Raw genomic sequence first — 23,176 nt, 5'->3', positions numbered from 1 at the left:
CATTGCTTCTTTCCTTCCATCCTCCCTTTTCCTCCATTTAGCTTTTTCTACTCTATTTCCCTCCTCCCTCTATTTCCAATCCCATACATCACTTTTTACTTCCTCTTCCCTCCTCTCTTTTACCAACAACTCAGCTGGACAATATGGAGAGGCACCCGGCACAAAAGATCTGGCTTTACTGTGTATGGCTGTTTGTGTGTATATTTCTGTGTGTGTGTGTGTGAGAGAGAGAAAGAGAGAGAGGCGTTTGACCAAACAAAGCAGTTCTGTCCAGCATACATGCATGCAAACGTACAAAGCCTCTATTCTTCAGAGGCCCAGTGTGGAGAGGAGACTGTTGCTTTAGAGGCATCCATCAAAGCTGTGGTACCAGCAGCAGGGCTCTGAGAAACTACACTGGGAAACAGCTTTGATTGACAGGCTGATCATAGCACTCACTTTTATTCAGATGAAGCAAGAAGAGGTCAAGGGCAATCCAGTTAGGCACTGACTATTTTTGTGCTTAGTTAAGATACCTCCCATCTCTCACTCTCTCTATGTTATGTTTACACTCTTAGGCTACATTCACACCACAAACTAAAATGGCCATTTCAGATTCTAATCCTGTGTTTAAAAACAAACAAACAAAAAAAAGATCATGTCAAAACCATTCACACTGATGTTTCTATCTTTTTTTTGTTTGCTGTGAGGTGTATATGCTAGTGTACAAAATTATATATATTGTACACTAGCATATAGACCTCACAGCAAACAAAAAAACTAGAAAACTCTAGTTTTGATATAATGGGGTCTTAGATGAAACATGTTCATTAGTCACAGTAATATGCACTGTATTATTAGTAATGCTTTGCCCGAAGACCTATTTATAGATCATTATGCTTGTATCCACATATTCATTTGTATAAACACAACACATTCCACCTCAGAACACCCAGCAAGGACTTGTAAAATTGGCGATTACATGCCTCAATAGAGATATTAAGCAATGACAGAGAGGTTACATAATTTACATCGGTAGGCGACTCATAAAAGTCTTCCATCTGGAAGTCACTACTCATTCCCAACAACATGCATCCCCATGCAATAACACTGGCACATTTGTAAATCTCATATGTAGCTGTAAACGGCCCGTTAGATTATCTGTCACTTTTAGAGGACAGAACCAGAGAATGAAAGAGAGAGAGAAAGAAAGTGAGAAAGAAGGATAGAGAGAGAGAGAGGGAGGGAAATGGAGGGGGTCTAACAGCACACCCCGGAGGGTCCTTGCTCAAATAATTCCTCTCAAGTCTCATTTGTTTAGCGGCAGACCCGGCGTGGTATTAATAAATGCTGCCTATTTCCTTTCCCCTTGATGCACATTACTCACTATTGGAGGTCACCATTAAAATGGTGTAAACATTGTTTTTTTCTACCTCCTTACCTCTTTTTATATATAGTAAAAGTGCATACTATTAACTCTAATGTAAAATATTATAATGTTTGAATGCATATAAATATGTAAATCATGTTACTAATAAAAAAAAAAAAACTTTAAATAAAATACACTCATATTAAGCTGTTGTGGTGTGTGTGTGTGTGTGTTGTCCTGGTATTGTCTACATTATGGGCGTATAAGTGTTACGGATCTGGTCGGTGAGCCGCGGACCGCTCACCACCAGATGTCGCTCTCACTCGGTTTGTACACACGGACTGTTGCACTACACCCCGGACTACATTACCCATCAGCCACTGCTCCCATCACCTGCGCCCAGTCAGAGACAGTATAAAAGCCCCGGTCTTCCTGTTACACATTGCCGAGTACTGAATTGTGTTTACTTTCATACAAAGCGTTATCCCTTGTCATTCTGTGTTTAGTTTTCCTGTTTTGCCTATCGGAACTCTCGCCTGTCTGACCACTCTACTGCCTTGCCCTTACGGATTACGTTCGCCGCTGGATTGACCCTCTCCTGTCACGGATTACTCTTGTCTCGCCGTCCATACACCTGTCTGCCGTTGTCTGACCCTGCCTGCCTGACCATGTCTTTGCCTCGTCGTGGTAATAAAAGTATGCAGATGGATCCGCTCGTCTCTCGTCTCTCTGTTACAATAAGATGGATAGATATTTTACTATTAGTAGTAAAGATTTATCATCTGAATTCTGAATAAATAAGTTTTCCATTGGTGTATGGTTTGTTAGGTTAGGACAATATTTGGCTGAGATACAACTGTTTGAAAATATTTTTGGCATAAAAGAAAAATCCATAAAGTTGACCTATACAATGTATTTTTGGCTATCGCTACAAATATGCAAAATAAATAAATTATTATAATTTGATCTATTTTATATGTCAAATTACGAAAAATTATATGCAGTTTAATAAATTGTATTAAATTATTATTAAATTATAATATTTTATGTATATCCAATGCATGTTTGTCTATATGTGCCTAGAAGAAAACTACAAATTATTAAAAATGCAAAAAATACAATATGTTGGACATATGTTGCATTCTACACATCTTCTCTACATATATATATATTTAAAAAAAAAAAATATATATATATATATATTTTTTTTTTTTTTTTTTTTTTTTTTTTTTTTTTTGGAAACATATCCAAAGTTTTGTTTCTTTTTCTTTTTAAGAAGTCTAATCAGAAATTTATTCAGAAGTCTGTCATTGTCCACATTTAGCTGGGTAAATGTGTGTTTGCTTGGGATTGGTGTGCATTAATGCCTCACATCAGTGCTTGTACAACATTAGCTAAACACTGCACCATGCATGCCAACTAGTTTATCACACACACACACATACACACACACACACACACACACACAAACAATCATTATGAGGTTTCTTACAATACAGAACTTAAACATCCTCATTTCCGAATTCCACTCCACACTTCACCGACTTGAAAAAAACCATCAATAATTAAGAGTGAATCAATTATTACATTTTTTTTCCACCGCAAATGAACATTTTGTATTTCTCATGCAGTAAAGTGTGGACAAAGCAGAGCGCCGCACACACAAGCGCAGCCATGCATGCGCCTTCGCTCCGTCCAATTGCAGCCCATTCGAGGGGAACCACAGGCTTAAATACTTGCATTTTAATGACACCCGACAGACCTCGTTGACATCACGTCTGAGACAGAATGGATTAGTATTGAAGGACGGAAATCTAACTGCACATCCTCCACTGTAAAGCACAACATGCTCAAGTGTTTACAAGTGTCCGGACGTCTCAACAGGGTCAGTATAATGAGACAGGAGTGTAGGCACACACAATAAAGATGACAGATTGCAGATGTTAAATTGATTATCTAAACAATTACCTTAAATTGAAATGACCATGGTCTCTCGGTGCATAATTAATACTCTCAGAGATGTGTTTGTATGCAGAATGAAAATGATCTGGCTGCATATCTAACATCACTGCGCACTGCTGTCGGTGGGCAGAGCTCATTTCACACAGAGCCGTTGATACCCCCACTCATAATGTTTTGTTGCATTTAAACGTGCATTTGAATCTGAAAAATACGCAGTGTTTACATGCAATTCATAATGTTGATCCACCCATTAATATAACTAATACCCAATTATGACTGCGGACGGAATCGTAGCACACCTGAGACCCTGACCATGTGCTCCTGAAGGTAATGTTTGTTCACCTCTCTCTCTTTACCTCCCAGTCTCCCAAATGCATTATCTAGGTAGCTGATCTTTATCCGTTTGAGCGTGCAACTCGTATTAATTGTTTAAAGGTGAGTTTTCTCTCTTTGGCCAATAAAAAATGCATCCTCTCCAGATCGATTGTTGTTGCTAGGAGACAGAAGCATCCTGAGGCGAGGCAGCATCCCAAACGCCAGACGTGTGTGTTTTCTACTACAGCAACGGCACTATTTCTCTCTCCCTCTCCCTCCCCTTCTCTCTCTAGCTCTCGCTCGCTCGCTCTCTGATGAGTGAGGGCAGTGTTGTCAGCCTCTCTGCTGCGCTCCCCGCGTGCGGACCCACACAAACGGAGTTAAGGAACAGTTTGAAATACGCCAAAGAAGAGGAAAAATGCAAGATCGGCGACAAAAGGAATGTTTAACAGAGGTAATGCATTTTTTTTCCACATAGAATACTAAATAAGCTTCGCTGGTGTTTTATAACACTGGAGAGATGGAATGGGAATGCATGCAATGAGAAATGATGCTGTAGATAAGCCAAAGTGCAGAGTTGAGGTTCATAAATCAGAGCTGATGTGGCATCATTAATTTATGAGTATATGGCACTGCATGAAACACTATTCACAAATCTTTTAAACTTATATATGGGGTTTGTAATGCTTAAAACAACACTGGGATTGAATGAGAAAACTTTGCATGCTCCTAAGTGCATCCCAAGCGATGCTTTTTACACTCTAAAGGTCTTAAACCACTTTGAATTCCAAAGTGAATCAAATCTCACTGGGTAAATGTTTTTATATATCTTATGCATAAATCTAAAAGCCACAAAATGTTCTGTTTTGTGTGAATCGATCAAGAAAACACTACACATTGCTACACATTTCAAGGCTGCACCTTGACTGACTAGGAAAAAAATGCCCAGAAGTTTTGTATGACCTCTGGGTCTTGCATTTATTTTTAAAAAAATATTGATTTGCATGTGGTTCTTTTAAAAATCTGGAAAAAGTGGTAGTGTTGCCTAGTGGTTAAAGATCTGCGCCCAGTCAGTTTTCTTAGCTTAAGAGTTAAGAGTTTGTTGCTCCTTATGACTGAAAGGTTGCAGGTTTGAACATGAATCATTCTGTCCTTGATCAAGACACGTAATCTCTGGTACCTCCAGGAGGACTCTCCTTATCCTTGTACCTTTACCTCACTTTGGATGCTAAACATCAAATAATAGACTCACTTGTAATTAGTCTCGTTTTGCATCCTTGCAGTCAGCGGTGTGGCAGCTGTGCTTTAGACTTCACCTGGATCTGTAAGATAACCAGCGAAAAAGACGAGGATGATTCATAATTTATTGCGTCGGGGGTCTGCGCTGAATTTTAATATCTCTGTTGCGTTAGGTCGGAGCAATGAATGTTATAGTGAGATGTGAGGTTGTAAAGCCTGATGATGTTCTGATATTCTGCATGCAACAGAGGTGAGGCTTTAACAGGTTTGGAATGATAATTAGCACAAGTAGTTAAGCTGGAGAACACTACAGAATAGAGTACACACATGTGAAAGGACTTTCACTTCAACTCAGCCGCTGATGAAGGCAAAGGATGTCTGTGTCGTCCAGGGTTGCACTGGAAAGTGTGCGTCATTAAAGTCTATAAATGTAATGATGCACACGTTTTGCATATATGTTTTTCTAAAAGAGTAATAAAAAAGTTATATATGTGTGTGTGTGACCCTGGGCCACAAAACTTATGTAGCACTTGTAGCAATAGCCAAAAATACATTGTAAGGGTGAAAATGATACATTTTTAAGTAAATATTAAGTAAAGATCATGTTCCATTAAGACATTTTGTAAATTTCCTACCATAAATATATTAAAACTTAATTTTTAATCAGCAATATGCATTGCTAAGAACTTAATTTGGACAACTTTAAAGGCTATTTTCTCCGTATTTTGATTTTTTTGTACAATCACATTCCAGATTTTCAAATAGTTGTCGGCCAGATATTGTCCTATCCTAACAAACCATACATCAATGGTAAGCTTATTTATTCAGCTTTCAGACGTATAAATCTCAATTTCAAAAAATTGACCCTTACGACTGGCTTTGTGTTTCAGGTCACATATATATTTCTAGAAGAGAAACATATATGTGAAAAAAGCACAAAAGATCAGATATGTGTACCAAACCAAATATCATATGTAGAATGCAACAGATTTTAAAAGAGTTGTATCTCGGCCAAATATTGTTCTATCCTCACAAACCACACATCAATGGAAAGTTTTTTAAATGTCAAAATACACTGACATTTAAAAAAAATGCCTTTTTAATATTTTTTTTATATTTTTCTAGGCACATATATTCAAAATGCATTACATCTGTGGGATAATAATATATTATTAATATATAAAATTGTAATTAATTTTTCATAAATTGACATTTAAAATAGATCAAATTATAATTTCTATTATAATTATAATTAATTATAAATATAATTGTAATTAAAACATCTGATATCTATATCTATATATGTGACCCTGGACCACAAAAACAGTAATAAGGGTAAATTTTTTAAGATTGAGATATACATCTGAACAATAAATAAATAAGTTTTCCATTGATGTGTGGTTTGTTGGGACAGAACAATATTTGGCCGAGGTACAACTATTTGAAAATCTGGAATCTGAGGGTGCAAAAAAAAAAAAAAAAAAAAAAAAAAAAAAAAAAAAAATCTAAATATTGAGAAAATTACCTTTAAATCTGTCCAAATTAAGTTCTTAACAATGCAAATGACTAAAATTAAGTTTTAATATATTTATGGTAAGAAATTTTAAAAATATTTTCATTGAACCTGATCTTTACTTTACTTTACCTGATTTTTGACATAAAAATCTATAATTTTGACCCATACAATGTATTTTTGGCTATTGCTACAAATATACCCATACTACTTATGACTGGTTTTGTGGTCCAGGGTCACATATTATATCTGAGTACATATATAAACACATTTTCCCCCTTTTTAGTAGTTTTTAAGTTTAGTTTGGTTTTAAAATGTTTTAAAAAGATGCTTGAAAATCAGTTGACGACATGTGGATTGTGTGTGAATGTCGGTGCGCTACAGAAACCATTGTTATTGGACTGGAGGAGTTGGCCTTGAACACACCAGACCACCCTGTTGAAATGCCTGAGAGTGTGTTGAGTGTAAAGCTTACAATGCATGCGTTCTATGACCATGCGTTCTGTATGTGCATGACATTAACAGCCTCTAATAAAACTGCACATGTTCATGCACACAATAGCGTTTGCTAATTAGCATGCGTCAAAGTTGTTATTCAAACTGTCTGCTGGGATTTGCAAGATTTTATGCATGTGTGCACAAGCGTGCTTCTCTCCGTCGGCATGCATGTTTGTGCATCGGGCCGTTTTGCACACACGTGTGGGAGTGTGAATTAGTAAGATGCAGGATAGCCTTCTATAAGACAGGACGGCGCTACATTTACTGAATATGATGCAGTAAAGTGCTGTGCAGTAATAATTAGCCTTTCAACAGTGTGGTCCGCTCAGCGAATGTAAATAAGTTCTTCCACAGCCCAGCGCGCTGTAACTAGACTTGCACATATGCTGGCTCTCCGTCAGTCAGATGAGCGTTAAATGAGACTGAGATCCACTCTATTACAAACGCATTAGAAATCGACACAGAGTAAACATAAGGCGATCGCATTCTGAACCATGTCTATTTCCACATCTATTTCCAAACAGCATTACAAGTCCAAGGCAAAAACGTCAGGCATGTAAAGCACTGTGAACACAGCTGAAGTATTTGTGAGCTCAGTGATGCGGATGCTGTTTATCTCCATAAGCGTTAAAGCATCCTGAGTGCTTATATTTTTCTTCCTCCTACGCATGTGTTCTCTCTCCGCTTAGGAAGTCTACCTTTGTTAGACTGCATTTTTCCCTGCGACGAAGCCCATGGGTGCAGAGCTCTGTTAGAAATTCTGCTTTAGTAAGAGACTCCAAGGCCCCATCAAGCTTTCAAAAGCCTTGCCTTCATATTCATTAATATGGAAAGAGTATGGAGCTGAAAACTAAGGATGCCATCACCCGCACTGTAATATTCTTACATATGCAGCACAGGTATGCACACGCATGCAAACACGCCCTTCCAAAGTGTTTTCCTCTTTAGGCTTGCTAAAATCTGAAAGACATCATTGTGTAAGAGTAAAAGAGTAGCGTTAGATCATAATGAGAAGAACGAGCACGTCAAATGCATCACGCGGTGGCTGCCAGAGTCCCGTTCCCGCTGAAAGTGATTTTATAAAGTAGGCTAGCCTCTTCAGACTCCTTCAAAACAGCAATTCTGTTGCATAAGTCATGCATCAAATCAATAAAGAGATGTTTGAGTGTGTCTGTCTGTGTGCATGCAGAGAGAAAGAGAAAGTGATATGCAGAGATTTCAGCAGTCTGGCAGTCCCACTCACTGCCAAGTAAATCCATTTCTGAGCAAAAAGAACAGCTTTGTAGTTTTTTTTCTGTTTTGGAGGAGCAGCGTTGTTGCTGCAGAACACTTCTACACTCTACAGAGCTCTACAATCTCACATTTACAAAGCAAACTGAATCTCAAACCAGATGCTAACACATTATTATGATAAAAATATACAAGTACAGAATGTTTTTTTTCCTAGTGCAGCTCAACAGCAGGGGGTGTCAATTATGTCGATTAGGTTTAGGTTTAAATTCAGCCACAGATTATTTTGGTGGAAAAACAGATATGAGGACAATACAATATAGAAGATAACCTTTTCATTAATTCATTTTCCAAGTCAGATTAGGCAAACTTAAGGGACAGTTCACCCAAATATTAAAATTCTGTCATACTGACTCAAAATCTGCCATTCCAAATCTGACCCAAAACAAAAAGGGTGTATTTTTGAAAAATATACTGGCTACTCTTCTAATCTTCTTCTAAATATATTGCAAGTGAATGAGGATTGGGGCTTGACATAATATGACAAAATGACATCATAAAAGCGTCATAAAAGTGGTCCTAAATGATTCATTCACAAATCAGACTGATCCAGCTCTCTAGCTGTATCTCCATTAATTGCAAAGAATTATAGGTACAACATTTAATATTTCTTCTTTTGTGTTCATTGTCATGAGTTTGGAGCAACATCAGCATCATTTTTGGCTGAACTATTCCTTTAAGAAAAAACAGCACCAGATCAGGGTTATTTGATAAATAATATCACAACCCTTTCTGCTGAAGTGGCGTAAAACATCATTAACGAAAAGGTCATAACATCAATTTCTAGAAGGCTGAAACAATGGAAACATGGCCAAACACTTAATGCAGTTCTGTGTGTAAATGGAACAACACCAGCCTGCATTCATGGTCAACTTATGGAGGTGTTTGGATTCTACATCAAGTTCTGGAATTCGTAATTATGCTCACATGACACATGGTCCGATACGTTTCGCTGTGGCATTTATGTGGGCATCCTGGATTACGAAAATATACACAGTTGTTCAAAAGTTTGGGATCAGTAAGATTTTTAATGGAGTCTCTTTGATCAAAAATACAGGAAAAAAAACAGTAATATTGAAAAATTATTGCAATTTCTAATATTGGTTACCTAATTTAATATACTTTACGATATAATTTATTTCTGTGACACAGCGCTGAATTTTCATCAGCCATTACTTCAGTCTTCAGTGTCACATGATCCTTCTGAAATCATAAATTTTTTGGAACCTGTTATACTTTTTTCTTTGATTCTTTGATGAATGAAAGTTAAAAAGAACAGCATTTATTCAAAATAGAAATCTTTTCTAACAAATTTTTACTATCACTTTTTATCCATTTAACATATCCTGAATAAAAGTATTAATTTCTTCTTAAAAAAAAAGGCCCAAAAACTTTGAATAGTAGTGTATATTATAACATAAAATTTCTATTTTGAATAAACACTGTTCTTTTTTACTTTATATTTATTAAGGAATCCTGAAAAAGTATCACAGGTCCAAAAAAATATTAAGCAGCACAACAGTTTCCAACACTGATAATAAATCAGCATATTAGAATGATTTCTGAATGATTTCTGAATGATCATGTGACAGTGAAGACTGGCGAAAGGTTGACGAAAATTCACAGGAATAAATTATATTTTAAAGTATATTAAAATAGAAAATTGTTATTTTAAATTGCAATAATATTTTACAAAATCACAAAATGTTCTGTATATTTGATCAAATAAATGCAGCCTTGACAAGCATAAGAAACTTCTTTAAAAAACATTAAAAATCTTACTGATTCTGACTCCCAAACTTTTGAACAGCAATGTAGTTAATATCATTTTTCCTATGCCAAAATAAATTAATTAACAATGATAATATTAAAATGTATTAATGATAGAGCAAATCTTATAAAACTTGTCGAATACAATGTCTAGATCACATTTCCCCTAAAAAACAATAATAAAACTGTACATTTCACCCAAAATATAACTTATAAAAATTCTGTGATTATTTACTCACCTTCACCAACCAGTATGATTTTTATGCTGTAAAAACACAAAGAGACATCAGATCAGTTTTACTGTCAAGTTTTACAGCAAAAAAACAAACAATAAAATTATTTAAATTATTAATTTATAATGCAGTTTTACTGCATTTATTTAACCGGATTATGAAACTGTATATTAAAAATATTGTATTAGAATTTGGGGAGAGGTTAAGGCCATGACGCAAAACGAAGCAATGGTACTAAAAAGAGGCTTCATTCAGCTTTTTTTTTCTTTTTGGCATGAAATCTGATTCCGCTGGATTCACCCAGTAGGTCTCGTTAACTTATTTACTAGGAAAACCCTTGTATGTGCAGCATATAGTTCAGTTTTGGGGTAGTAATGAACATGGGATTCAGTATCTGCCTTAAAATTCCCTTTCAGCGCATGTTGAGTGACTGAAGCAGAGTACATCTGAAACGACTGAGATGTTAAACATAGCGTAACGTACATCTCTTCTAGACTGGAATGAAGACTTTCTAATGATAGTAATTACTGACAGCGACGTCTTGGCAGGAGGGATCACAGTTTGACTGGAAAAGTTTGGGCTTGTAGCCCAAAATGAAACTAACTACTTTGTCTTTTAGGAGTCTACTGCTGATTGTGTCAGAAGATTTATCTGTTTGTGTGTGCGTGCGTGTGTGACTAAATAAATGATGTGTTTTATCAGCTTCAGTCTATGGCTCCTGACAGCGCTTCTCTAAGTCGCCACTGCAGGGCCACTTCCCCCGCTGAGTCACAGCATCCTGACATACACTTTATCTCTCTGCTCTCTCCGGCTTCTCTGAATATCTTAATCCATAGAATGCGATTAATGGAGAACTCACTCAACTCCATTCCATATCTCAGGAAATGCGGCTTGCTTTCGAGTCACACAAAAGTCCTAATAAAGCACGTTGTAGGTCACTCTGTCTTGCAGGACTCGTCCCCACACTCGGCTTTCTGGATTTGCTGCGTTTGGAGTTTTTCTCGGCTATACCTCAGTGTTGTGTTTATGGATCAGTGGCCTTACAGCTGTTAGGGAAGCATTTTTAATATTTAATTGTGTCCCTCCACTATTGCTACTCAAAGGTCTTTTTTTCTAATCTGCAACACATTTGTTATTGTCAAATAGCATTCAGATGCATCTAACAAAAGGATTCAGCAAAATATAATTCATTTAATATTGCGTGTCAGAAGTCATATTTTCCTGTTGTGGTTTTGCTATGTGGTTGCTAGAGGTCAGACTTCATTTGATTCCCATTCACAAGCTCTAAATTCAATTTGATTCAGTATTAAATCTTTTGGAAATATTTTGTTTTCTTAGATTAAAAAAAAAATTATCTGAGTATCTGAACATGCAATATATTAAAATAAAGAACACACTCTCTACTTTTAAACAAAAGAACTCTGTTTTATTCTAGCTTCAAGCATTATTTATCATCAACACTTGAATGTAGGTAAGCTTCATTAAAAAAAGCAACATTTTAAGCGAAAAGCTGGGAAAATCACGTTTTTATCAAATACTACATCTGCATCATCCGTCTCATAAATAACTGAAAATTCCGTGTTTGGCCAGGAAAGAGTTAAACTCATTTGCTATTTATCAATATGTGATTGATATCAATGTTAATCGTTTTACTTTACTAATTGGCACTCAAATTAGTTTTTTTTATTCAAATGTACAGACAAGGCAGTATTTATATCCACTAATGAAACAATTCATTATACAAACCTTTAAATAGTGGCTGTCATAAAAAGTAATTACGGACTTGTGCAAATATATTACTTCAACAGGTAAAAAATACAAGTAATCTATAATAAAGTATGTGTATTTACCAAAATACTCCTATTTTCTAGCTAACTAACAAGCTACAGATACTGAATGGCTTTACTGAGGTAAATCCAACGTTCCGTGACATGTTGTTTACAGGCTGTTTGATTGACGTCTTTCAGCGGTTGAAACACAATTACATGAAGGAAGATAAATTTCAGTAAGTTCCACTGTCTTTCTACTTACCTTCTGGAGTTCATTTATGTTTATTTCGTGCTGTAAAAGCGGAAGAGATGATCGGTTCTTCGGTTCAATCGCGTTGCCGGTTGAAGTGAGGCGACTTGTGTCAGGTGACGTCACTGTAAAGCGCGCCAAAAAGTCGTTTATACTTTGAATTTTGTGATAAAATTGACAGAATTAAAATCTGAGACTTTGTTTCATATCAAAAGTAACAAGGTGTAACGCTTAGATAAATTATTGGACGAGAAACAGGCTAATAATGTTTTGTTAAGCTTTATCCCGCATCAACCGCAAACACAAGTCACGATTTGGTCAGTTACCCGGATGCGCGGCCATACTGGTGTAACTCGAATGTAAACAACAGCATGGATTACATGGTTAATGAACTACTTAATAGTTATTCTTCTAATTTATGTTGTCTAAACCACAGAAAAAAAACGTGTGAAACCTGCTAAATCATATAGAGATAATTTAATAAGCAGGAAAGGGCGCAATACTTTGACAAATTAAAGATACATACCAGCAGTATTAATTAAGATATTAACCTAATATTTCACCTACCTGACTGGAAATGATAAGAACAAACACAAAGTTTTCAAGATTCTTGCTCTGGAAATCCTGGTTCAGTCTGGCCAACCACAAACGCCTTTTTCTTAGCTTTTTCCACTCTTCACCCTTTATTTGTTATAACTTTTGGCAGTCTATAGTACTCCAAATGTTTTTCCTGGTCCGACCGATTAGTACATGACAATAATCGATCATTTCAGCAGTAATAATCAGCAAAATATGCAAGTTTCGTTCAGTTCAGTGGCATTATTTATGCTCATTGCCGCTGACTGTTGGCACATCCTGAAAATACTCTGTTGGGATTTAGGCATTGATATATCGATTTTAAGCATAAACTTTACATTAATATTTATATTTGTACTATAAAAATAACAATATTGATATTTGTACCATACAGTATTTGGTATTTTGTATTTTTTGCACCTGTTTTAATGTCCAACAGGTAAAAATCATAAGTAGCCTACATGTCCGCTTAGAAAATACCACACCTCTGCTCAACAAGCCACATAATTTGAGGCATCATTAATGTCTGTATGTAGAACAAACAGTAGGATATAATATGCAGTAGGATTTACACTCTACAAAATGTAATTTGCTAAAGCAAACATTATTATTACTATAACTCATATTTACTGTTAGGGATTTTAACATTTAATGCAAGCATCTTCAAGTGATCTGAGATTGAACCTACTATCTTTTACTAAGCACCCCAGAACCATTAAGCTACAAACATCCTAACAACAACAGAGATTGTGTTAAAGCATGGGAAACAAATGAAGAGCTCTCCGCCTCTGAATAGTTGCTTCCTTCAGCGGGGGGTTGATGGTCCACCGGGCATGTGTGTATGTGTGTTGTAGTGCCAGCTTTCAAGCTTAGTACCACCCCCCTCTATGAAGAACTCAAGTGGATCTTTTAGTCCTTCTTAAAGAATTGCTTCAATAGTGGGAAAACGTTCCTACAGACACTCTCATAACATACACACGGGGAGACAGAACACAAACACATACTTCAGAAATAAACTCGATTTGAACCCAACCTTAATGATTAAACCTCTGTGTGTAACTCACCCTATAGGTTTACCATAAAGAATTACACAATTTGCCTGTATAATGAAAACTTGCCATTTATAGATACCTGAATATCTTGCTTCATTTTTATTTTGTATTTTTTGTACCTTCCCTGCCAATACTTTCAGTGAAACTGCTAACAAAAAAAGACACAAATTAGGTACAAATCTGAATTACTGTACTGGCCATATAGGAGAAAAAATCTTTTATTTTTGAGTTCTACAATGTCAGTATCACCAGAACTGAGACTACTCACCTCACTAAAGGTCAAAGGTGAGCCTGAAGTCAAAGGTCTGCTGTAACAGTGACCATTCAGTATCAACCCAGATCCTTTGTAAAAACCACAGACCTAAAAGACAGATATGACCTCAACTACATCAACACACCATGACTTTAAAGAGATTTAGATGACAACAGAGGTTCTTAATGAGCTGTATCTGGTATCAGACGCACCAGTGAGCGATACGTCTTCCATGCGTAATTTGTCTTCGACTCCATTTCTGAAACCATGCGTTAGCTTAATGTAGTGCGCTGTGGTAATGTCCTCCCTTGATCTGCTTTGCTGATTGGCAGATGAATCGATTGGCATGCTGGTTAAGGCTCTCCGGCGCCTCTTTTGGTGCGTTTCATCATCAGACGAGTTACTCACAAAGAGGACGAGTCATCAAAGGCTCTAGTGCACATTACAACTTTGCAAATGCAAGTTCTGATGGATGATTGGATGATGTCAAATGTCTCGGCCAATCACAAGCTCTCATTGTGCTGCAGTAAAATGGTTTTGCGTGCACTACATGCTTAAGTGAATGCGTGAAATATTTTATACTAGAAATGGCATAGTCTTCATAGCTGGTATGAATTTTGATAATACTAACGTTCTAGACCTCAAAAATTAGGATGTTTTTCCTTGTATGGATTTGAAGACAGACAGTAATACATATTTTTTTCCAGTGAAAATAGTGGCTGATTCGACCTGGCCATATAGAAGAAGAAAAAAATATATATAACCATACAGAAAGAATAAATATTTTATTTTTAAATACTTTTATAGAAAAAATATTTGTTATTTTAAATATTATATTTATATTTCAGAGTTACATACTTTTTTTAAATAAAAATATAAATAAAATATAAGAAAATAATTTATTTTATAGTAAAATATATTTTTAAGTGCAATTCCAGTGAAAATATTGGCAGGGGAGGTACAAAATTTGTATTAAAAAATGTAATTATATTTTCATTAAACATATATATATATATATATATATATATATATATATTTTTTTTTTTTTTTTTATATTATAGTTAATTCATATAAGTGAAAATATTGGCAGGGGAGGTACAAATCTGTATTATTGACCTAACCACACAGAAAATATAAATATTTTAGATTTTATTTTAAATATTTTATTTTATTTATTTCATATGTCAGTTACATACTATTTTTTAATATTAGGTTATAATATAATTAAATAAAATACATTTTTATAAGTGCAATTTCAGTGAAAATTTGTCAGGCAAAAACAAAAACTACTTTTTTGCAAATTAACTATTAGAGTAAAGTAAATTAAAGTTTTTTTATTTTATTTTTTTTACATTTATTTATTTACAAACACTGCTTTGCTCGAAAACAATGGCTTACCGCACTTTATCATTTTCAACCCATTCTAACTGATGCTTGCACTATCCACAGTACCATAAATCATCTCACATTTCAACAAAGTCTCATCTGTGTAAGCCAGCTACATACAGCAATGCTACCTTGGTGACATTTAATTTACTAGAACAATGCTACAATACATCACAGAATACCAAATGTTAAAATTTGAAAGGCATAAAACATGCACATGATCAACAAACATTAAAAGCAGTGCAGTAACTTGCAAATGACAGTTCTGTCAGCTGGTCTGAAACGCTCTTACTCTGGCCCTGGGCCATCCTTACTGTTGAAGCCCTGCTATTATTCCTGAATTCTTGTAAAAGCACAAGTATGCATTTTAATAGAAAGTATTTTGTCCCAAGAGCATCCAGACTCTCTTCAAGACTATTTCCAAATAATTGCACCATGACAAAAGAATTCTTGTTTTTGCAACATTTTGCAACACACTCACTATATTCTTTGTGGCCCTTGAAGCACACAAAACAAATTTCATAGTTTTTAGGGATGAAGAGCATTGTTGCTTGGAAAACGCGATAACTTAAACGGGATAATATAGTATTTTCAAACGCTTTTTTTGGCACAGGAATTTTGAATTGATTTTTTCGAGCTGACTGTTTGATTTAAGCATGCTGTTAAGGAACTGCCTGCGAGCAAAATCCAATTAATTCCTGAGCCTCTCTGTACCCAAAAACGCCCCGTACCGCTCCTCTGTCCTACCCCTCTTAACTAATTAACATGATTAGCCATGAGGAACTGCTTAAAGATAGACTACAGTAGGTGGTTGAGGGAAGGAACAAAAATGCCTGCGACTATCCACCACCACAAAATTAATGCAGTCAGGGGAATTGTGTCCAAATCAGACTTGTTTGATTGATTTGATAATGAGCGTCTTGATGAATATCATAACTAATTTAAAGATGTTCAGGGATTAGCTTGACCTCGGATTTTGTTCTGGTTCATTTTTTCTGCCTCGGTATTGATTTACGGCACTCGTGAGAGAATGACCTGTGTGATGTACTATTTAGAGATAAAATCCTGTTTTTTATGACCAAAATTCTCATTCTGAAGTGATTATCTTACTAAAATTCACATGGTTATGAAATATGATTAATTAGCCTACTCTGAGAACTTTTTTCCACATGTAACACCTGTTCTTAAAATTAGATTCCAGCTTGGCAGAGAATGTAAATAATTCATTAGTAGAAATTATGCACAGAGGTTCAATAACATACAGCTGGTTATTATATTCCCACTGATTTAAGACAGACATATTTACAGAGTAATATATAATTAAGTTCAAACGTCTGTTATTTAAAACAATATTTTATGTGTGGCATGTTTAAAATCACCACAAAACAAGGTTTCCAACCCTTTTTACCTCTGTAATCAGATGCAGGATATTCAGAAAGAAAATAATGCAGGACTTTTATCCGCTGGGAATTGACTGGATCGTGAAAACTGCTTTCTATATGACAGGTGGTCGAAGGAAAGGGCCTGAGGGGAAAAGAGAGTGACGCCAACCCAAAAAAAAATTATTTTCAGAGGCAGAGAAAGTCATTACATTTTGATGTTTTTCTTTGAAATGACAAATCATGCAGAACTTCAAAACATATTTTTTATGTTTTTTAAAACATAAAAATATCACAAAAATGTATTTTCCCATCTACTAAAATGGACACCAGGGTTGTGTGCCATAGAGAACTGAATTGAGAAATGACAATTCTTAAAGGGATAGTTCACCCAAACAATGAAAATTCTGTCATCATTTACTCACCCTCAATTTGTTCCAAACGTGCATTTCCTGCTTCTGCTGAACGCAAAAAAAAAGATATTTTGAAATTTTTGGACCCCAATGACTTCCATATTATTATTTTTTTCCATTCTATGGAAGTCAACAACTCTCTGGCCACACAGACAGATAGATAGACAAATAGATACAGTTGAGGTTAAAAGTTTACATACACCTTGGATAATCTGCAAAATGTTAATTATTTTACCAACATAAGTAGAATCATACAAAATGCATGTTATTTTTATTTACTACTGACCTGAATAAAATAAGATTTCACATAAAAGACTTTTACATATAGTCCACAAGAGAAAATAATAGTTGAACTTATAAAAATGACCCTGTTCAAAAGTTTAGATACACTTGATTGTTAATATTGTGTTGTTACCTGAATGATCCACAGCTGTTTTTTTTTAGTGATAGTTGTTTATGAGTTCCTTGTTTGTCCTGAACAGTTAAATTGCCCGCTGTTCTTCAGAATAAATTCTTCAGGTCCAACAAATTCTTTGGTTTCTCAGCATTTTTGTGTATTTGAACCCTTCTCGACAATGACTGTATGATTTTGAGATCCATCTTTTCACACTGAGGACAACTGAGAGACTCGTATGCAACTATTACAGAAGGTTCGAATGCTCACTGATACTCCAGAAGGAAAAACAATGCATTAAGAACTGGGGGGTGAAAACTTTTGAACAGAATGTTCAAGATGTGTATTTTTCTTATTTGGCCTAAATACCTTTTTTTCATTTTGTACTGCCCTTCAAAAGCTACGGAAGGTACTAACATGTTTCTCAGAAGACAAAATAAGTTACATTTACCCTGATCTTCAAATTCCTAAAGTTTTTTACCCCCCGGCTCTTAATGCATTGTTTTTCCTTCTGGAGTATCAGTGAGCATTCGAACCTTCTGTAATAGTTGCATACGAGTCTCTCAGTTGTCCTCAGTGTGAAAAGATGGATCTCAAAATCATACAGTCATTGTTTTTTCCTTCTGAAGCATCATTGAGCGTTTGAACCTTCTGTAATAGTTGCATACGAGTCCCTCAGTTGTCCTCAGTGTGAAAAGATGGATCTCAAAATCATACAATCATACACAAAAATGCTGAAAACCCAAAGAAAGATTTTTTTTTTTTTATCAACAGTGGGCAGTTTAACTGTTCAGGACAAACAAGGGACTCAACTATCACTAAACAACAGCACAGCTGTGGATCATTCAAGCAACAACACAGTATTAAAAATCAAGTGCATGTATCAGGGTGTGAGGAGGGAAGCGGGCATGAATTTCCTTGCGCCCAGTGTGGCCACAGAGGCGCAGTGTGCTAAAACAACACCAGCCCACTTCTGAAGAGTCCAAGAGCCTGTCATCAAAGCAGAAAGCGCTCTCTCTCCCCTCTCCTCCGGCCCTCCAGATCTCCCGCTGACCTCTCAGGAGAGAGAGGAAGAGCGTGAGCAAGCGGAGGCACTTTAAACCGACGGCAGGCGTGTAGCTTTTGCCCAGCGAGAGCACCATTGTTGCTATTCGGCTGGCAGACTGAATCACGGCAGAAGATAATGAGGAAAGCTGCCGTTAGTGCGATGCTGCCAGAGGCCTGCGTGTTGTGCTTTGTGTTGCATTGCACGGTGGAGATAGCATCACTGCGGTTGAGTGTTATCCAGCCTTGGAGCCATCTCCGGGCCAGGCTGTGAGCTTTTGTGTAGCTGCCAGTGCCGTGGAAACCCGGCAAGCCATCTCGCACACCTCATAAATCCGCCCCCCATCGCCGCCGCCACCGCCTGCGCTCGCCCACCCTTCTGCAAGGAAAAGTGGAAGAGGAAATCAGATTAGGGACGTTTTTTCCCAAGCCCTCAGATCAAAAACCAGGCTTAGATATCAAGGCTGCCTTTTGCACGGTTTCAGCACAAATGGAGAGACGCACACACCCGGCATCAGATTTAACAATTAGCGCCTTTCGCTTAGCGCTCCGAGAAGCTATTTATCAGGCGGCAAAATTTGTAGCGTTTTCTAAAAGTCGTAGGTTCAGGATTTAATTAGTATTTCATACTTCTGTCATTGGAGCTCCATTAACAAGGGGGAAAATCAACTCCATACTAACAAGGAAGAAACATTAATGCTCATTTGAGGAAGGGAAAGGAAAAGATGTTACATAACAGGACATAATGGATTCAGCTTTACAATAGTTTCTCATACTCTCCACAGACGTGAGTTTCTCAGGCGAACTGTTGCACTACTTGTGCACATTTTAGATTAACCAGTTACAATCTGCGTTTACGTAAAAGGAGAAGCCCATTTCCAGAACAAAAATTTACATATAATGTACTCACCCCCTTGTCATCCAAGATGTTCATGTCTTTCTTTCTTCAGTCGTGAAGAAATTATGTTTTTTGAGAAAAACATTTCAGGATTTTTCTCCATATAATGGACTGCTATGGTGCCCAGAGTTTAAGCTTCCAAAATGCAGTTTAAATGTGGCTTCAAACACGGTTGTAAATGATCCAAGCCAAGGAAGAAGGGTCATATCTAGCGAAACAATCGGTTATTTTCATTAAAATACTTTTTAATCTCAAACACTCGTCTTGTCTTGCTCTGCCTGAACACTGTGTATTCTGGCTCAAGACAGTTAGGGTATGTCGACAAAAAAACTCCAATCGTATTTTCTCCCTCAACTTCAAAAATCATTTAAAAATCATCCTACATCACTGCAGAAGTACCAACCCAGTCTTTGCAAAGTGAACATGCAAAGAAGATCAAACACCCTTAATAGGACAATTTTGAAATTGAGGGAGAACATGAGATGGGAGTTTTTCAACATACCCTAACTGTCAAGAACTGGAAAAAAACAGAGTTCAGACAGAGTAAGACAAGACGAGTGTTTGACATTAAAAAGTATATATATTGTATTATTTTTAGGAAAATAACCGATCGTTTCGCTAGATAAGACCCTTCTTCCTCGGCTAGAATCGTTTACAACCACATATGGGATTGTTTGAAGCCGCAGTTAAACTGCATTTTGGAAGTTCATACTTGGGGCACAACTGAAATCCACTATATCCTGAAATGTTTTCCTCAAAAAACAATTTCTTTAGGACTGAAGAAAGAAAGACAAGGGGGTGAGTAAATTATCTGTAAATTTTTGTTCTGGAAGTGGACTTCTCCTTTAAAGATGACATATCATGAAAATCTGACTTTTTCCATGTTTAAGTGCCAAAATCTGGGTCCCTGGTGCATCTACCAACCTAGAAAATGTGAAAAAGGACAACCCAGTAACTGTCTTGGTAAGCCTTTTTTATGTGAAAAAGCAAGCATGTCAGATTTCGCTCCCCCCCTGACGTGGTAACGTGATCTCATTATAATATTTCCTCCCATGGAGCCGTCATTTTGTTTTCGCAAGCAACACCAGTGTACCAGTTCTAACGCTATGGCAAAAGTTCGAGCAAAGCATGTTAACTGTTCTGTCTTTGGCTGCACAGACGAGCACAGAACACTATTTTTAGTCTCAGCCTCAGAGGAGACGAGAGAAGTAGATTTATTGATTTATTTACAGTATATTACACTGCTGCCACACAGATCTAATATAAACGTGATTTTGTTCCCAGCTGTTTACCTTCACAGACATAACTGACTGTTTTTGTAACTCGTGTGTTTTTAACATAAAATTGTGTGTATTTGACAGTTTAAGCGCAATAAGACACGAAAGAGAACTTAGGTTAAAAACTCACATGCCGTGTGATAGCGTTCTGTGTGCACTCAGAAAACCCTAAAGCAAAAGTTTAAACTGATATGGCTTTAAAATGCATTATTTCAACATGATAGACATGATCATCAAAACAGATGTTTTTTAACAGAGTATCGGAGGTAGGAGCTGTAAAGGCACAGGCCTATTCTGGAAAAGGGGGTGGAGAGCATCATCAAAAATATATAATAAATGATATGTGGGGCATTTTGAGCTGAAACTTTACAGACACATTCTGGGGACAATTGAGACTTATATTACATCTTTTAAAAAGGGGCATAATAGGTGCACTTCAACATAATTACCTGATTAGCATAGCAAAAAGGTTAAATAACAAATTTAAATAAACAAATAGCACTATCAATGGAGAAAGTTTTTTTTCTCAATCAGCTAAACAGTTGCATCATCTGTCTGAGCTTCCGTGCTGATTAATTTATGTTTCTCATGTGTTTTCCATCTTTGAGAATCTGTTTTGACAAATCTGTTCGTAAGGGTACGGAAGGCGCGGAGGAGTTGGTGTTGGGTGAATTTGTTGAGAGTCATTTGTCTGTGCGCGCCTGTTGTATATTTGGCAGGTCGGTTTCGCAGACAATCTTCTTTCAACTCTAAACAAAACACTGTGATTACAAAGAACAAACGGACCCTGCAAAACACAGGAGAGCCCTGAAATGTTTAATGCTTAAGTCTGAGTCCTTCATCTGACTAACAAAAGTCTATTTAATTCAGTTCAAGCAGCGGCCGTCTTTGTAACGCCCCTGGGTAGATATTTCCTATGCAGGTAATAGAGCTGTTCAGGTGGTAGTCCACAAACTCAGAAGAGAATTAGCATTTTTGACCTACAGGTTCCCTCTGGATTTTCCTTGAGGGTTTCATAATGACAGTTTTTGATTTATGAGTAAAATAAAGTCTGGTAAACATTAGTACAAGATACTTTGACATTTTGTTCTATAACATAAACTGGACACAGTTATATGTTAAATGTGCATTTTATATACCAAACATGTATCATGTATTTTGTAAACTAAACATGTTTTTTATAGATGGAGGACCAAACCAACGCTTTTAACCGATGATTCACCGGGGCCTCGCAAGGACCGCCTCCCTAATTTCCCTGTTGCACAGAAGTGTAAACAGAAATAAACTAATAAATAAATTAATCTGAGTATAAATTTTTAAATATTAAAAAAAAAAAAAAATGAAAGAATAAGCAAATACAAGTTAAAAAGCATAAAAATAAATGTAAAAATACATCCAGAAAATAATAAATAAAGAAAAAATGTAATAATTGTGGATATAAATAAATATAAAAATAAAAATAAATAAATGCAAAAAATATATAAATACAAAAATAATAAATTAAGTTAAAAATAATAAAAATTAAACGTAACAATAAATACAGAAAATAATACATAAAAAAAGGTAATAAAAAATAAATTTAGGGTTAAATATAAAATATGGAGGACCAAAATCTGGATACATCTGGAAATAAATACATGTGGATATAAGTACATATAAAAATAAATAAACACATTAAAAAAAAAAAAAAAAAAACATAAAATAAAAATTTTAAATACAAAATATAAGTAAATGAAACAATAAGTAAAAAGTTTAAAATAATTTTTTAAAAATGTAAAAAAAAATGTAATAAAATAATAAATAAAGAAAAAAAAGAAGTCATACAAAATAAATTCAGGGTTAAATATAAAATATGGAGGACCAAATAAATAAATAAATACATGTGGATATAAATAAATATAAAAATAAACACATAAAACTCAACATAAACACAAAAATAAATAAATGCATAAAATATAAATTATTTTAAAAAAATTAAATGAAAGAATACATAAATAAAAGTTTAAAAGAATAAAAGTAAATGTAAACATAAAATAATAAATAAAGAAAAAAGTTCATAAAAATCCATTCATGATTAAATTTTATTACAAATTAATTACACATCTTTTATCAAATTGTTTATTACTTAGTTATTTTCCAATTATTACGTTCATTCATTCATTCATTCATTCATTCAATTATTTATTTATTTATACTATTTATACTGATTTTTAATTTCTGCAGCTTTGGTTCTCCATATTTTATACACCAAATACCAACAATCTTTACGAATTAGACGTCTATTCAACTTCCTTACATTAATTAAAAGAACAGCTCA

At 35.5% G+C, this 23,176-nt stretch overlaps 1 protein-coding gene across 2 annotated transcripts in view; it reads left to right on the top strand.

Moving 5' to 3' along the window:
• Nucleotides 1-3,874: 3,874 nt before the first annotated feature.
• Nucleotides 3,875-23,176, top strand: part of grm3 (glutamate receptor, metabotropic 3) — a 52,235-nt gene continuing 32,933 nt past the window's right edge. Inside the window, exon 1 of one of the 2 annotated variants that reach the window (XM_051135651.1) lies at nucleotides 3,875-4,079. The gene's annotated coding sequence lies outside the window, so the exon portion shown is untranslated. The remainder of the gene's footprint in view (nucleotides 4,080-23,176) is intronic. The other variant, XM_051135650.1, reaches the window with a different exon arrangement.

Source organism: Labeo rohita, chromosome 18 (assembly GCF_022985175.1).
Source record: "Labeo rohita strain BAU-BD-2019 chromosome 18, IGBB_LRoh.1.0, whole genome shotgun sequence".
In the NCBI taxonomy this organism is placed as follows: Eukaryota; Metazoa; Chordata; class Actinopteri; order Cypriniformes; family Cyprinidae; genus Labeo; species Labeo rohita.
Note: the sequence above shows the minus strand (reverse complement) of the source record. Positions and strands in the feature narration are given on the sequence as shown.